Here is a 14,854-nt window from a genome sequence, read left to right as displayed (position 1 = left end):
TTATGGATACGGTTACGGATATAGGAATAATATTATACCGGTTTCGGTTACGGATATTTTTTTCGGTTCATTCATGGTCGCACACTTTACATCGAATAAATAATATAAATTTATACTAGATGGCATTATAAAGGTAAATCAGACTGTTTTGCCTTTACATATAATGCTATACAAAAACAATTAAAACTGCCTACATCCGAAACTTTTAAATCGGTTACGGTTTCGGATAACCGAAAGTTTCGGTTACGGATATCCCTGGACAGAGTGATCTTTTCAAAAAAACTCATCCAACACAACCAAATTTTGAGAGGATTTAGGATATAACTGTGAAAACTTCATAGTAAGGTTTCAATTTGTGAAACCTAAACATCGAAAGCTATAACTAATTTAATAAATCTACTGTCTGGGCAGCGCAGTTCTTTCAAAATTATTCAAGTTTTATTTATTCATTCATTCATTTAATTTAAAGCAAGAAGTTATGAAGAAACAAATTTTATGGCTTAACTGCTCTAACTTGCTCAAAACTAAACAAATGTACATTATAGAGCTGCTTCAATAAAACAAGGAGGTATGAATTTTTTAATATTTTTTTTTTTTTGGCAGCCTTTACTAGGCAGATTCAGTGGAGAACCTTCTGTTCTCTATTAAACAAAATCTTTTAATTAATATTATACACACTGATTGCTTCCCTTCTTGCCAGTCTGGTGAATGCATGCGCATTAAGTAAATCAAATAAATTGTTAAAATGCTCCAGAAAAGTGGCTGTTGCAACAGATCCTGCAGGCAGCTCATCTTAAACAATATTACAAGTTTTAGTTAAGTAATCAGATATTTTGACAGCATTTCTTAAAATAAAGAAAAGGGAGAAGAAACTAAGAAGATAATAATTTGATAGATAATTTATCCAAACAATATATTGGGCACTAGCGGCCGCCCGCGACTTTGTATGCGTGGATCCTGTTTTACCCCTATAGCCTATAATGTTATTCTGTGTTATAAAAAATATATATGTTATTTTTTATAACACAGAATAACATTATAGGCTATAGGGGTAAAACAGGATCCACGCATACAAAGTCGCGGGCGGCCGCTAGTGCCCAATATATTGTTTGGATAAATTATCTATCAAATTATTATCTTCTTAGTTTCTTCTCCCTTTTCTTTATTTTAAGAAATGCTGTCAAAATATCTGATTACTTAACTAAAACTTGTAATATTGTTTAAGATGAGCTGCCTGCAGGATCTGTTGCAACAGCCACTTTTCTGGAGCATTTTAACAATTTATTTGATTTACTTAATGCGCATGCATTCACCAGACTGGCAAGAAGGGAAGCAATCAGTGTGTATAATATTAATTAAAAGATTTTGTTTAATAGAGAACAGAAGGTTCTCCACTGAATCTGCCTAGTAAAGGCTGCCAAAAAAAAAAAAATATTAAAAAATTCATACCTCCTTGTTTTATTGAAGCAGCTCTATAATGTACATTTGTTTAGTTTTGAGCAAGTTAGAGCAGTTAAGCCAAAAAATTTGTTTCTTCATAACTTCTTGCTTTAAATTAAATGAATGAATGAATAAATAAAACTTGAATAATTTTGAAAGAACTGCGCTGCCCAGACAGTAGATTTATTAAATTAGTTATAGCTTTCGATGTTTAGGTTTCACAAATTGAAACCTTACTATGAAGTTTTCACAGTTATATCCTAAATCCTCTCAAAATTTGGTTGTGTTGGATGAGTTTTTTTGAAAAGATCACTCTGTCCAGGGATATCCGTAACCGAAACTTTCGGTTATCCGAAACCGTAACCGATTTAAAAGTTTCGGATGTAGGCAGTTTTAATTGTTTTTGTATAGCATTATATGTAAAGGCAAAACAGTCTGATTTACCTTTATAATGCCATCTAGTATAAATTTATATTATTTATTCGATGTAAAGTGTGCGACCATGAATGAACCGAAAAAAATATCCGTAACCGAAACCGGTATAATATTATTCCTATATCCGTAACCGTATCCATAACCGAAACTACATAATATCCATAACAGCCCTAAGTAACTCAGTCCACACGCACATGGCTCAAGGGTATAGGTATTTACAGCTTAATTACTATCCATTCGCTTTAAGTTTGCCGCTGGCGATATGACGTCACTCGAAGGGAAACGTCTATAACTATAACAAACTATATTTAGAATGTTTTTTATTTATTAATATTGATAAGAATTGTGTATTTGCATAAAATAAGACACATTAATTGCGTTTAATCACTAACCGATTGCCTTGAATCGCGGTTGGGGGAGGGGACGCGCGTTTAGTTATGGAGTAGTGTCGATGGGAATGAAGATGACTGTATGGTCCTTATAAATAACCCATTACCCAGGACACTACTGGCTTGGTAGTGTAGAAGGGAAAAAATATTCCCCACGACACTACTGGTAGTGTGGTTTGTTGGTGCGGTCGGTCAGAAGGGCGGCAAACTTAGCGCGAACGGGTAGTATGTGAGCCATTCCACACGTGTACATAGGTACGAGTAGTACCTATGGCATGCTATGCTAATAATAATTATTATTGTCTTTGCAACACGTCTAGCATAAATATGTAGGGTATACCTACTAGGTAAAAATAGGTGATTTATTGTAGGGCTTTTGTTCACACGGAAAAAATGACAAAGTTTTTAGTTACTTATCAAATAGGTAGTAGTAACATATATGTAGAAAACAGGAACTTAGATGCCAACGAAAGAAAATAGGCTATCAAATGTTGTTTTGGGGACTTACCTTTATAAAAATATCACATTTAAAAATTCATACCATTTGTTGTTATTTAAAAAACAATGTCAATTTTGACGATTAACTGAAAGTCTATTATCTATGAATATAGTAGCGATATATGGTATCCAGCGGCAATGGCAGTGCAAAATTTTGACAATGACTGTAGTTATCATACTTCGAGTTTGTCCATGGAGACGGCAAAAGTCCTTTATTTGGCCATAAAGTAAACTTAACGAAAAATGTTACTTAATTGATACCGAGGCGCAACCTGGAAGCATTGCTAAGTGTGCTCCTCGTTACTGGTTCATCGTTCGTCATCGTCATTGTTCGTAAAAACCGGGTCGCGGCAGGCAAATAATAAAATTAGTCTTATGTCTTCTCCCTTATTAACTTCGATGGATAAATAGCTAAACCTCCTTGCGCGTAACTGACGTTTGTTGGAAAACCGATTTTTTCAGGCCATCGGATTTTAATTTCAAAAGTCATTGACCAATCCCAGTTCATATAATAACTATTATGACGTTTTCTATTGGCCAAAAGATTTAACTCTCTAAAAATCCGCGTGCAACCATATCCTGCTTAAATATTGTGCACTTTATTGAGCACAGATTAAACAAGCTAAATGACAAATAGAATAGATTGAAATGACAGATTGCACTTGAATTACCCTACTGTGTAATGTTAACTTTCATACTTATTCATACTAGTTAACAGTCGAAAACTATCAGCAGTCTGACCCACTCCAAGTGTTAGACCATCCAAAATGTACGTAACGGCCAGTTCCATGTGATTCCAAAAACAATTTCAGTTGAATCCAGCCAGGGCGTGCAATATGAAATTTGACGCCACCTTATTGGGAAAGTGCAGAGCGCTGGTCATCAAGTATTCAAGGAATTCCGGGAGTTCCAGGGGGAGTTTGGATCGGCAGCGATTCGTGGGAACGAGAGTTGAGCAAACTTTGCGACTGAATTAGGACATAAGAAAAATAGTAGACTAGTCAAATCGAACCACAATCATGTGTGGGTTTTTGGGCTTAGAAAATTTGAAGTGTATTTATTTGATATTATGGTCAAATGCAAATTCTTTATTCAACTAGCTACCTATGGCAATAACTTAAACAAAAAGTTTCGACTGCTTATTTTAACTAATTAATTTACCTACTTGTAAATTAATTAAATTTCCACAAATCTTTATGGTATAAAAAAAAGTAACTCCCGCTGTCTCTTCGCTTAGATTTTTTGACGCGACGGATTTTAGGACAGTTTTCAGCAATAGTAGAGTCATCATCATCATTTCAGCCATAGGATGTCCACTGCTGAACATAAGCCTCCCCCAATGACTTCCACATCGCACGGTTGGTAATAGTAGAGTGATTCAAGATAAAGTTTTAGGTATTGCAACAAAGATTAAATCTTCTCAGAGATCTATCAACATTTATGTATAAGACGTAAGTATTGAAATTAACGCCTCTTCAAAGTGAGTTGTTGTTGTTGCTCTATGACAGTTAATTCATGATCCGGTATTTGGTGACAACACAAACAATGACAAACACCTCCTACAGCTTTATTTGTCTTGTAAATATCAAGTTACAGACGCTCTATTGAGCCTTTTGACAAGTTGTAATAACAAAATTAATCCAATTACATCAATAGTGTCTTCATTGTTTGTCATTTATTTTCGTCAGTTAGAAGAAGTAGATGGAGAATGAAAAAGGTTAGCTAATATTATGTACTTTTATCGAAATAAAACCCTGAAAGTATGAAAATTTGTGTTGTAATTTTTGATAATAATAAAAGTAATGCTAAAAATATTGTGGTTTTTCATCGTAACGTAGGCATTATTAATATTACCACGAATTATAATTATTTACTTAAAAGATATCGGAACCAATTTAAATGAGTTAACACTTTGTGTACCTTTCAACTAGTAAAATTGCTATGATAATTGTTCGCACCTATAATTTCGACACCTAGTAGGCCTTGAAGTTTCACAATTATATTATAAGTATTATACGAGATATTTCGATTGCAATTTATTATTATGATAAGTTAAACGCTCAAGTACCAACCCTTTATGAATGTATCCTAAATTGTCCGAACTTGGATTTGAAAAAGATTAGAATATTACTTATTTCGTGATTAAAAGTAGAAGATATTGTAGTGCTGAAAATAGTTACTAAGTAGGATCATATTTTCAGATGAAAATGTTATGAAGATATTAAGGTATTTTCTGAGAACCTATACCTATTATTGCAAGAGGCTGCACAGTGTCAGAATACCTTGCATTGAACTCTGAACAGGGAGTACCATGCCTAGGTGGCTTACTAGGTGGACCGATGATCTGGTAAAGGTCGCGGGAAGTGCCTGGATGCGGGCAGCGCAGGACTGGTCTTTGGGAGAGGCCTTTCTCCAGCAGTAAACGTCATTTGGCTGCAACAAACGAACCAACGAACTCTGGACTGCCTTCTAATGTTTTTTTGGCAAACAAAACATGATTCATTGCGAATTGGCCAATCGTTAACCTTTGATAAGGATGTGTCAAGATAATGCTTTTTATTACTATTTGTTTTCGTTTATTGCTGTACAAACTCCTTATTTATTGTTAAGGTTATTTTAGCACATTCAAATATAGAGGTGCTAATATTTGTGCTTTTATTGTAGTATAAAAATATTTACCGTTAGATAACTTGTGTTGGCCTTGATGTTTGTTGTTTGAATGATACTTGATACGATGTGAAGGTTTTGGACTAAGTATACTTATATCCTTTTAGGATATTTCAATCATGTTTACTAGCAACTAAAAACAGAATAGGTAGATGGCAATCTTAAATAGATTCTTTGATTTCGATTCAATCAAAGTCGCAACTTGGGGGTGTGGCGAAACGATTGCAAACATGAATAAAAATCAAATGTTTAGGCGTAAAGTGAACGAAGCAATAGCACAGAAAAACCTTAATCCAACCGTCACCGCACTCAAAGTCAGTGCTTACTGACTGAATATTTACCAATCTGCTCAATTTGCGAAAATTAAAAAATAGCAGCCAAAATACCAATTTATAAACGATCAATCGCCTCGTTTCCTTTATAAATATCTTCAAATATCAAATATTGAAATACTTTATCCATTCCAAAAATGATCGACAATAAAAAAGGAAGACTACCTAATTGGAAGCGCCTACAAAACCAAAGGGGAATTAATTAATTTTCCACGCCCTAAAACAATTACCGAACTCCATAGCTATCTATCTGTACGCAATGAATAACAATTTCACGTGGCTGCTTAACAAACTTAACAGAACATCACCCCGTATAAGCTGCGGTGAGGAATTAATTAAAATTGAGCACCCTGTATAATCTGCGCAGAAAGACGTTAAACGAAAGGTAATGAAATGTTATTAGATCATAAAACGGAGTGGTTCGGAAAGAAGTATCACCGTGAGTGTGCCTTTAGTATTCAAATTTAGGCAGTAAATGTAGTCGTAAGCGTTGAATACAGTACTTGATCTTAGCTTACTTTAAAGTGTAGGTAAAGATCTTAAGCTTACTGCTAAAGTGAACTTTAGAGTAATTTTATTTGCATTGTTAAATCATCGCATTGATACCAAGTACGCTGCCGACATGAGTCGTCGACTTTTGATATATTGTCAAAAGTCATAGAAAGTACCTACACTTGTGCTTCATCATAATCATCAACGTCATGATTCTTTTCAAATATTTCCTTCAATAATTTATTAGTAGGTAGTACCTAACTCATAATATCATGATTACTTCTTGTATAAATATGTAAATAGGTTTAAATGCTAAAAATATGAATGCATAAATAACATTGCTTGGTTATTATCTAACGCCATCGTAATCGATGTCATCAGTCGCAATCAGAAAATAATACAAATCCAGCGGTTCTCAAACTAATATAAATATTTTATAACAGATTTAAATCACAAAAAAAAATTTTTTGTTGTAGGTTGACTATCTTTTTGACTGTCGCCTGTATTTACAAACGATGCTTGTTTAAGTGAAGCAGAAAATCGAACGCACAGCGCTGAATAGAGCTCTGTGACTGGTAAATGTGTCACCCTGTGCGTCCACGCACCTCAGACCTCAAAAAAATGTTTGTGAATAATGCGTGTGTTAATTTCTAGAGCTGCGATTATTTTCAACATTGTGATACAAGTCTATAAAAAATACACGTATTGACAACAAACGTTGGGTCTGCCCTCCCTACCCCGTTTCATTACTAACAAGTCACAGCGAATCCAAAATTAACTTTAATGCAGCTGTGCAAATTGTGCATAATTATCGAAATCGAAATATTTTTTCTTTTAACCGACTACAACAAAAAGAGGAAATTCTCAATTCGGTTGTCCGGGTTGTCCCCATCTAGCATTGGTGACTCACTCCCAAAACTTTGAGCACCGCTGCCTCAGATCATTTATTAGAGCCAATCTCGAGTGACAGGGTGGGTGCCCACGCGCCTACATCGCGCTAATGAGATGCGCGCGCAGCCCTGAACTGCTGGCCGTGACACGCATAAATGCATTATCCGTCCGACAATATAGAAAAGTTGTTTAGAGGAATTTACTCGGCTAAGTGCAGTTTAATGCTGGGAAAATCCTTTTTGAAATGGAGACATAAAGCACAATAGCATCGTTATAGTAATGCTCTATTTTAGTGGGAATAAACAACTGAAGATTGTGAATGAAATGAAGGCGATTCATTTGCTCTGCAGTCATAATATACCTAAGCCTAATACTCGTAGTGACAATTTAAGATAGTGATGTGGCTCTTAGAAGTCTTAGATTACACAGAATAGATTATACAGATAGACAGTACATTACATCAAACTGACATCAAAATCATTACATCAGTGTGCTTACCATGAGTTTACGTTAGGTGTGCTCGCTAGCGACTCCGTAAAAAAATGACATTAAATGAATGACATGTGCAGCGCCCCTAGCGGCTACTTTCAAGAAATAAAATCGTCATAGATTTTTTTGACGTATTCGCTAGCGAGCACACCTAACGTAAACCCATGGTAAGCACACAGGACACAACAGTGTATCTCTGATACGTACAGTATCTCTCTTCTTTCTTACTAAGAAAATATCATCAGGTTAGTTAGGTAACCGGTAATTAAAAAAAACTACGGTTATTATATTCACCCTTATTTGACACAAGATTTCCATCATAGTTACTCACACTTTTTACCAAATTGGGATACTAACTAATCATCACATTTTTGCTTCATCAAGATCCTAAGATCTCCAATCAGGATCACCTTTAAAGGCGTTTAAGCCTATTATAAATAACTAAGGATTTCCACTGATAGTGTCAGGTAGGCACCATAGATGTTACAGTCAAAACTCATAATCGGTCAAAACCAGTATGGACTGCAAAAATCAGTCAAAAGTGGTTTTGACTGATATTCTTGGTCAATATCACTTTTGACTGATTTTTGCAGTTAAATCTGGGGGCACGGTAGTGCCCCCGCCAAGTCGAGCGCGAAGCAAACACTGCCGTACCATCCTTTACTGGAACCATTTCGCCGCATTTTCAGGCCCCTATTTGAGAACCTCTGGATAAGACCAGAACGCAGAAATTTTCGTCATCTAGTAAGCTATAATCACATACTTTAAATCCAAAATTTCAAGTCTGTAGGTCATTTAGTTCCGAAGTTAAGCGGAAGCAAAGTTTCGCATTTACGACACTCACTCACTGATGATCATCAAAATAGAACTAGTACTTCCCATTAACTCAGAGGGCTGAAATTTGGTACAGAGTTAGGGTTTAATGGCCATATAAAGGGAAAACTATAAAAACTAGAAAATCGAAGATCTGGAGTAACCACATTCATAATCAATACTACTCCGGCACCGTGGTGTTCGCCTGTATCGCTCACCGCTAGATGGCGCTAGCACTAGCAAGCGGTGTCCAGATTTTTTTCCTTTCTAGAGAAAGTCGTCGATTAAGTTGAATGTTGTGTAATTTGCATTTCGTTGATTTCGTTTATTATACTGTAAGGTTCGCTTAGGTTATGTTATAAAAACAATTCTGATTCGTTGTCCATTTTAAAGGTCGTTGAGTTTATTTGTGTTTAATATCGTAAAAAAATGTTGATAAAACGACGACGTTAAATAATTTTGCCACGTTCTACAAAAAGAAGTGAAATCCCACCAAAAACATTCTGTAAAAAACTAGCCAAGTCTCGATGGAGCTGCTTGTTTATCTCTAAAAAGTAATGAAATCTAGACAAAGTCGTGCCAAGTCTATGGTTCCTTACTGCGATTTCTTTATTATTATAGTTAATGTTGTGTGACTTGGCCGTTGAACATTCTTTATTAAGATAATCATACATTATAAATACGCAGCTTTACTGAACCTACAATTGACTGGTTATTGTTGAATCAACGTTTTCCAAGTGGCAATTTTCCATCGTCAATGGGTAGCGGTTCTGGCGACAGATTGGTGCAATGGTGTCCTGGTTACCACAACCACCTGGTTTTGTCACCCTTCAACGGCCAAGTCACACAACATTAACTATAATAATAAAGAAATCGCAGTAAGGAACCATAGACTTGGCACGACTTTGTCTAGATTTCATTACTTTTTAGAGATAAACAAGCAGCTCCATCGAGACTTGGCTAGTTTTTTACAGAATGTTTTTGGTGGGATGTGATTTAGACCAAGGGTGATAGTCAAAACCACTTTAACCTAGAAAAGTATTTTAAAATAAGCTAAAATTTATACAAAGTGTTATGATTAGTAAAAATTACTTGGAAATCTTCAAAAATGTGTTATAAAACCATTTTAAAGTGTAGTTTTAGTGATTTGTGCATACAAAATGTTTACACCTACCTTAGGTACTACAGTATAATACTCATATTTTTAAGAAATCTAGGTATTCGTCAGGTAAAAGATAAGTAGAATCATTACCTTGTGTGAATTTTGGACCAATTGGTAAAATTTTAAATCAAGCGAAAAACTTTTGACTGATTTTTTGCAGTCTTAAGTGGTTCTGACTGATTATGAGTTTTGAATGTAACATAGACATTTACCTTCTTAAGCTAAGTCTGCAATAAAACCAGCTTTATTAGGCCTTAGTTCATATTCAGGTCACATCTTGATACTAAGGATAATGGCGTTCGGTTATTTTGCGCGTTAACAGCGAATTATATGATCAAACGAACTTACCAAGTGAAGTTCGATCTGAATTATCCTGTTTTCGCCGAAGAGATTTATTTTACCGTGTAGTACCCCTGTACGACAAGCCAATCCGCACACAATATTCAGCGTAGTAGTAGTAAAAAACAAAAGAGCGGGCAACCCCACCCCTACCACGCCGTGGGCTCGGTGTCCGAGCGGTCTCATTATATTTAGAGAAGAGATGACATTGACGTTTACCTCTAGGGAAGAAGATATAGAAATCTTCGGGTTGGGAGGGACCTTAAATCTCTTCGGCGAAAACAGGATAATTCAGATCGAACTTCACTTGGTAAGTTCGTTTGATCATATAATTATCCTGTTTTCGCCTCCGAGATTTATTTTACCGTGTAGATGTTTAGAGCATGGATCAATGTCCATGTTAAATGGTTAAGAGAGTAAATGTCAATGTACTAAATACATAATAAAGCAATATTTTTGTATTATAATCGTATTGCATCACTTATTCATAACAATAACAAGTATCACGGTCTCAACAAGATTTTGTTCATTATAGAGTATTATTATTATACATTTATTTGTATTTCTATTAACTGTTAAGTACGACTACTGATTGTAAAAAGTTGCCAAGACAGTTGACAGAGCATCCTGTCTATCCAGCACACTGGCTAATTGTGTCAACGTTGACAGCGGCGCAAACCGCAGGCAATACTGCCGCGTGTCGCGTGCTGTGTGGGCCGAACACCCTCGTGTCGACACTCCTTTCCTATATTTATCCAGTTTCATCTCAGAACTGAGCTTGACGACGGTAGTGGTTAACACCGAATCGATCACAGTGATTGCAAGGCTAACACTCTGATTGTTGTAAAACATAAGCTCGCTTGCATTTTAATTAAATAAATAAATAATGTGGTTAATTAAAACTTATTAATTTATTTGGATACAGTTTGACCAGTATTCGAAAACAGTATTAATTTGGATTCCAAGTAACACTGTTGCGAGGAAAAAGTTTGATTTCTATTTAATAGCACCTTTTAATAGCATCTTTTGATTCTTGAAACCTGACCTATAAATTATATTATTTATTTAAATAATTATATATTTCAATAAATTATATGATTTCACTAACGATATTGCTAAGCGGTGGTTATTTAATGTTATTATAGGATGCACCCGACTTTAGAATATGCTAAGAAAATAGAGTGAGGTAGGTACAATGATGTAATTGAGCATTGTAAAAATATTTATTTGTCAGTCATTTGGTGTAGTGGTTTCGAAACGGACTACTATGCCGAGAGGTCCCGGGTTCGATCCCCGGCCGGGCAGAAATTGAATTGATACATTTTAATTTCTGTGATGGGTCTAGGTGTTACTATGTATAATAATATGTACTTATGTATATAAAAACGGTATTTAAGTATGTTTATATCCGTTGTCTAGGACCCATAGCTTTGCTCAGTTTGGGACTAGGAGCGTAGTGTAAAATGTCGAAGGAAGGATATTTATTTATTATTTGCGGAGTGTATAGCGGAGTCTGGTACGTTTTGTTTGATCCACGACTGCCAAATACAAAACTCACTGCCAAAGAAAGGTAAGCTTAAATGGGCAATATGGTACTACTGATGTACCTGTTGCCCCAGCATTCAATTTTTTTTTATTATTATTTATTTATTTTTTAGTGAAAAAACGTATTAACGTCTAAAAAAAAAATGGTCGCCATTCTAAGGCGAATTAATTGGAATTAATTCATGTTAATCGTGTAGAAATCTCTACGCCAGACGATAAAATATGAATTATGACTAAATATCAAACAAAGTTCAAGAAACAAAAAATAGGTTTATGTCATGTACTGAAACCAAAGCGTCTAACATTTTCTGAGACAATATGGAACCAAGCTCCTACTCCGTGTCTTTATTCAGACACCTTGATTCAGTCAGCTTCAGTATTATGACTGTGATGATTGAATTTTTATAATCATGCTAAGAAAAAATAACAAAATACTAATTCTCAATTTATACTTCATAGAAAGGGAAGAAAGACTCATTCATTATTATGAGTTTGTGGCAGCGTTATCGATTCGTAAAATAATATCGCATTATTTTTTGGTATTATTAAAAAATGTCCTTAATCTAAACTAAAGGTTACAAGTAGTGGTAGTACTGGTAGGTACCTACCTACATAATACATAGTTTATTTTATGTGGTTGATTCGTTCTTTGACTGACCAAAGTCCACTAGTCCGGTTGTTATTACAAGCGGCCCGATTTCTTTTTTGATGCGTCAATAATTTTCTATTACATTGATTACAATGTAATTATTATTGTGTTATATTTATAAAGGCATAGTTATTATCGCTTTAACGCATAATAAGATACTTTGCTTGTCTAAAAGATTTAGCAAGATAAGAAATGATTCAATGTATTTCATGATGTCGCATCTCTTCTTATGAGAATTATAACGTTATAACATAAATAATTTATACGAACCAATTGTAAAACAGTACATGGAGTTAAAACTGACCTCTTTTTTTTTTTTTTTAGTAAATAAATAATAATAATGATGATGAAGCCTTACTTTGTAAGACTATCAATAGTATTATTAGCATTAATCATACATTGATTAGTAGGTACAAACCTACATAATAATGTTTTTCCAATACAAGAAAAAATGACGTCATCTTATGTACCGATACCGATACAGTTTAAGGAAGCTCTTAGATTTTATCTATTATTTATAGATACAAGCTGGTGAGACGTCATGAATAAAAAAAATAAACTTTGTAAAAATATCAGGGCTAAAGAAAGGCCGCAAAAGAGACAAACAAAAATGTTGCCTGTTTGTTCAGATACAAAACAAACATCCGTTAAAACAAGACCATAATTCTATTTGCTTTTCAGTGGCTATCGTGTTTATGTAATAACATATATTAATAAGTTTCTTTAAACCATAAATGAATCTTTTGTTAAAAGTTTAATTGCGGTTAAAATATCATCCCTTTTGAAGTGCTTAAACCACATAAACTTTGTTTAGCATCTTATATAAACGCTATCTAAGTCCACCATCTAGGAACATTTTTTTTTTTTTTTAACAAGTGGGTAATCTCAGAATGTACTCGTGTCGACGGATGCGATTAAGAATATTCTTAATATCAACGTCTCTGCGCCGACGTGTATAATTATGTTTTATGTATAATTAATTATGTTTACTCGCATGGTTATGATGATTATGAAAAAAAAACATCTGGGTTCGAATCGGGAATCGAATAGGTATCTCGGTACAATAAATTCTGTAACCGGATATTAGGTACATTGCATTTAAAATAAAAATATTTTAAGCGGCCAGCACATACCTGTACATAGATGGCGCGTCGTCTAGGGACGCGGGTTACCTTGGTGTTCTGGTCGGTCTTTAATGGCGCTTCCCGCGTTGCGCTGGCAGCGCTGGGTATGCGGCGGCGGCGGCGCGGCGCTGCGGCGTAAATAACGGCGCCTGCGCTTGTGGAAGGCGGCGTGGTTGCGCCGCGGGCGGGTGATAGGTCTTAGCCCATCATACCATACAGCAGGGCGTAGCTTGTCGGTACGGCCTCTGTATAAAGCCTCGATTCACACAGTTATGCGAACGGCTAAAGCTTAAATTATATATTCAGTGCAGCAGCCTGGATTAGTTGTCATATCAAATAAATACCTCTTTTCCCGTTTTAGAGGATTATAATGAGTTATAGTTGTCGACCGTCGATGTAATTGGTCGACCGACCGGAAATGTAGAAAGATCTTTGTAAGTTTCCAACAAAAAAATGTGAGACTGATAAGTACTCACAATCACAATGTCAGTTAATATGAGTCGTTGCATAGAAAAAAACGACATAATATTGTCATACTTCATATATAAAGTAGGCATTTATTTCCACTTCGACTCGGTTCGGTCAACAAACCGGCCTAAGATTTATTTAGGATCTTTTTTCTGACCTTATAATAGCAAGTAATTAATCTACATAAATGCACTTTGAATTTTGATCTGATACTTATTTCTTTCTTACTAGCCTTTGTATTTAGACCAATATCGATTGGTGTAATGTATAAAAATACGAAACAACAAAATTATTCAGTTACCCTTTGTAGCATTGAACAATGTGTATGGCCACAGGGTCATCGGTCGTTATAAAAACAGGCGGAGGCTCGACTGGGGCGAGTGCGTCCGCGGCGCCGGGTCATCATGCTCCAAGACGGTTGATGGTTCATAAGGTGTAAGGGAAGGCAAGCTCTTAATGTGGGTAGTTTCGTACAAACGCAACATTTTTCTGTATGAGCTCATAATGTTCTGTTTTTACGGCTTTTAAAAATGGCCGAAAAGAAGATACTTAACTCGTAAAAGTGAATAATATTACAATACCTGGCTATCTCGGTAGTTAATATCTCGTTTTTACTCGCTAGAGCAATAAACGGCTACTGGTTAAAAAATAACCGAACATAAAGTGGCTGCTGGTTAATATCTCGTATTAACGCTACTGATTAAAAAATGACCCGCAAAAATGACCGAATATAAAGTGGTTGCTGGTTAATATCTCGTATTAACTCGCTAGAGCAGAAAATGGCTACTGGGTAACATCTCGCATTACCTCGGAGAAAAAAATGGCTACTGGGTAACATCTCGCATTACCTCGGAGCAAAAGAATGGCTACTGGGTAACATCTCGCATTACCTCGGAGCAAAAAATGGCTACTGGTTAACATCGCGCGTTAACTTGGAGCTAAAAATGGGTCAAAGTTACGCGTCGTGTCACAACGCTTATAATAAAAATGTACGAGCACTTGCACAAAATAGTTGTTACAACTAACCTTGTGTTGGGTCTAATTCTCGTCACTACACTGCACAACTTAAAATAATTACGTTTTTTGTCGGTAAAAACGTCCTGGTGACGTCACTCAAGCAT

Source organism: Ostrinia nubilalis, chromosome 7, assembly GCF_963855985.1.
Source record: "Ostrinia nubilalis chromosome 7, ilOstNubi1.1, whole genome shotgun sequence".
Lineage (NCBI taxonomy): Eukaryota > Metazoa > Arthropoda > Insecta > Lepidoptera > Crambidae > Ostrinia > Ostrinia nubilalis.
This window is presented reverse-complemented; position numbering follows the sequence as displayed.